Raw genomic sequence first — 3,793 nt, 5'->3', positions numbered from 1 at the left:
TAAAATTTCAACTTGATCTTTAACAGCATTCGAGATGTTTTTAACATTTCAAAACACATTCTCATGTTAGCAGACAGATTATACTTCCACATGTGACCAACAACTCCACAACAAATGTAAGATATCGTGATGAAATATTATCAAAATATTCATCTGACGGAGGTGACGGTGGTGACGAAAACCTGAATTTGTAGTTGTTTTAACTATCAAATACATTGAATCAATCAATTACTGTATTAAAACAAACACAACAAACAGTGAGTATGTGATTGTTTATAAAGCTTTTACTCGAGTCACATTCAAGTATTTTGATATATTATTGGAACACAAAATCTGACGGCGTTGACAAATTTGGCATTTCTTTCACAAAACAAATGGAGTTCGTGTAGTAGCCATTTAGTTTTTTTCTGTTGATGCTAGATGCTAATGGAACCTGCTTCAGGAGAATAAAATTATCTAAATATTTCAAATAATTTCCTCAGAAATTGGAAGATGGTGTTGACATATCATGGTTGTGACCAGGAAATATGAACATTAGGATTTAAAATATTCTACAACTATAAAACTGACTAGAGCCTGTCTGACAGTGATGTACTGCAGAGGAGGACTGTGGCGAGGGGTCCTTTAGAGCAACAGCTGCCCCTGATATTCCCTGATTTTATTATATTTTAATGAATGTCTGACGGTGTTGACAAAAAGTCAATCTTGCTTTGATATGAGGTATTATTAAGTGTTGCTTTTGATAAAACAAGGTCTTTTTCATCATTAAAAAACATTTCTATCCATTTTATAGCATATGAATGATTGGACCCTTCTCTGTGGACACACTGTTTTAGATGCAGTGAGAAGACAATAAGTGTCATAGATTTGGTATAATAGTGAGAAACTTAAATTGAAGGTGATTGTGTTAAATACATTCTATTATTAATCCCTCATAACATTTAAAATTTAAAATATTTTTATTTTTAAACCGAATAGCAGTTACACTTGCTGGACCTGTTTTGTCCCATGTCTCAAGAATGACTTGAGCTAATAGATTGGTATAAAAAGGATATAAATAACATATCTCAAGAACGTTAAATGACCAAAATCCACATTAGATCACAAATGTAAGTGTAAGTAACGTAATTACAAACAGTCGAGGGTGGGGTGGAGGTAAAGCCAGCCTTACAGAGCCTGGTAGATGTTTATAGTGAGGTTATACCAATAGTCCACACAGTGGCAGTATTGCATTGTATTTTTAGTCCAAGGGAAAGCGAGGAAATCCTGTCCCCTTGTCCAAACACCCACACTTGCAGTCTTTGCACTTGATCACTTGACTGCTTATATGACGTATTTCCTGTGTTTGGCCCAAGTGTCCACGTGAGGATGAAGACCACAAGTGTGTGTCAAACCTTTCATTACCTGATGGGACACACTTATAGTGTTGTATAAATGCAGATGTTTACATGGCTTTATTTTTATTTTACATACTTTGCATTTTAAAATCAACTTCTAAATGTCTGTTCAGTGGTCCCTATAACCTGACCCAATTTAATTTTTGGTGCTTCTAATTAAGTGATAAAACCCAGTTGCAAATGTTATACCAAATAAATATCACCACCATTCATCTTAAACATTTGTGTTGGCAGGAGCAGATGCCTCATTTATAAAACTCTGTAGATTTCATCCTAAAAATGTATGCACAAAAGCTAGATTTTGTGTACGCACAAGTTTTCAGAATTATAAAACCAGGCGCACGCCAGAACCCGTGCAAAAATCCCTTTATAAATCCGTCAGGATCCCTACTCACCATATATGGAGCTTGCAATGCCTAGTTTTACTATGCATAACCTCATTTGCATATCATTTCCATGCATATTCCCATCCACATGACACCATGTTTAACACCATCAAAGACACAAGACAAAGTAAATATGAGATACAGACTATAAATGCCATTTATTGCATACACATTAATTTTTATTGCTAAAAATCATCCTGTATCCTTATGTTTAAGAATAAATATATCAAAATATCCATAAAAACTGTTTAAAAGAGTTCTCAGATAAATATTTTAGAATAGATTAAATCTCATTCATTTCCACTGGCCAAATAGCATTTCAATCGTTTCAAACAATTCAAATCAAATTTATGCAGTTTTGATGATAAGGTAAACAACTTTTAGCTATTTTTAGTGGAAACAGATAGGCCTATATTTATTGCAATGTAAATAAAACTGTCAGCGTCACTGACAAAGTATTTTAAAAAGGAAACGTGCAAATCTTTCCGCTTTCTTCTAGTTGTATCCTTCAAATACAGTGGTATATTTCATAATGTTGTAGTTTCCTTCACATGCCATCAACACCTCGTGAAGCTGTGGTTTTACAGTAAGCTATTATCATTAGACCTATTCAAACCGGACAATAGACCGTTCGGCCACCAAATCCAGCAGTGTCCGCCATAATATCGAAGTAAGTGCGCATCATTGATCATTTTTCTCACCAAATTATTTTCTTATAACATGAGATCTGCAGTTTAATTTAAAGATGAACTATTGTGCACCTATAGCACTCCTCGCTGTCATTAAAACATAGCACGCCACAGGAAAAATTATCAAACGCATCCACTACAAATATGCGTAAAATTATGCGTAATGACTTTGTAATTTCAGTGTTTATTTCCATTAATGAGAGTGGAATATTTAATGTAAATGTGTGTATCGTCATGAAAACCAAGTTTAAAATCGTCGTTTACTTTACTTTTCTCGCTCCAAGAAAAAGAGTTTGTACGCATGTCTGCATGGTGCGTACATATTTACGCCAAGTTTATATTTTTATAAATCCGGATGCGAGTTCATAAATCTGGAATGCATTTAGTGCTGACCACAGCCAATTTGTCAAATTTATTTATATAGCACTTTACACAATAAATATAATTTCAAAGCAGCTTCAAAGAAAGCTATACTGTTGTGTCTATAATGCCTTAAACTTGAGCAGTTTTAAATCTAAGATGTTTAATCAGGGAGACTTCATAATGCGAAACGAAACGGTTCATTCAGCCTCTGGCTAAACAATCTGAACATGAACATTAACAAACAAGTGTCTGCGGCTCGTCTCTGATTTACTGATGCGGCTGATATAGATTATGCTCAGGTTAGACGCGGCAGTGGTTCAAGCATGGAAGACAGCAGTGCAACAGTCAATAATAGTTGGTTTACGATGGTCACACGGCACAGTTACGAATTCATCAGACCTGAGACTAAGGATATAATGACAGATGAGAAGGAATGACATCAGCACTGATGCCATTCACTTGTGTTTCTGTCAGACCGGACTAATACAGCTGAGGAATGAACGGGTTATGCTGGGCTAAAAGATGAGTCTTCAGTCCTGACTTAAACTCAGAGAGTGAGTCCCGAACAGTTTAGTCTGTAGTTTAGAGATGTTCTGAGGTGAAAGAAGGCACTGGTAATGTGACTACTGAAAGACAGACTGCTATCAACAGAAATGCATCAAAATCACACCCCAGAAGATGGTCTGGACGTGAGACCGATGTCGTGATATTTTAATTCTCTTCAGTAGCTTCAGATCATGCAAACGCTAGATGGCCGACGAGGTTCACAGACACGACACCGATCCAACAAACGGAACCTTTTATTAGGAGGTTCTGATTTCAGTATAAATCACACTACACATTTCCTTTAGAAAAATCGTTATGTACACTACAGTGCTGACGAATCAAACAGAACCAAAGAAACCCTTGATATAAATAAGCTCTATGGAAAAGCCTGTAGAGTCTTTAAAAGAATTCT

General features: G+C 35.6%; 1 protein-coding gene across 1 annotated transcript in view; it reads right to left on the bottom strand.

Moving 5' to 3' along the window:
- Positions 1 to 1,915: 1,915 nt before the first annotated feature.
- The window catches only part of LOC131538683 (lysine-specific demethylase RSBN1L-like), a 30,852-nt gene continuing 28,974 nt past the window's right edge, over positions 1,916 to 3,793 (bottom strand). Inside the window, exon 8 of the mRNA XM_058772702.1 lies at positions 1,916 to 3,793. This exon is cut by the window's right edge and continues 1,451 nt beyond it. The gene's annotated coding sequence lies outside the window, so the exon portion shown is untranslated.

This window comes from Onychostoma macrolepis, chromosome 04, assembly GCF_012432095.1.
Source record: "Onychostoma macrolepis isolate SWU-2019 chromosome 04, ASM1243209v1, whole genome shotgun sequence".
In the NCBI taxonomy this organism is placed as follows: Eukaryota; Metazoa; Chordata; class Actinopteri; order Cypriniformes; family Cyprinidae; genus Onychostoma; species Onychostoma macrolepis.
The sequence above is the reverse complement of the archived record's forward strand: the minus strand, read 5'-3'. Positions and strand labels throughout refer to the sequence as shown.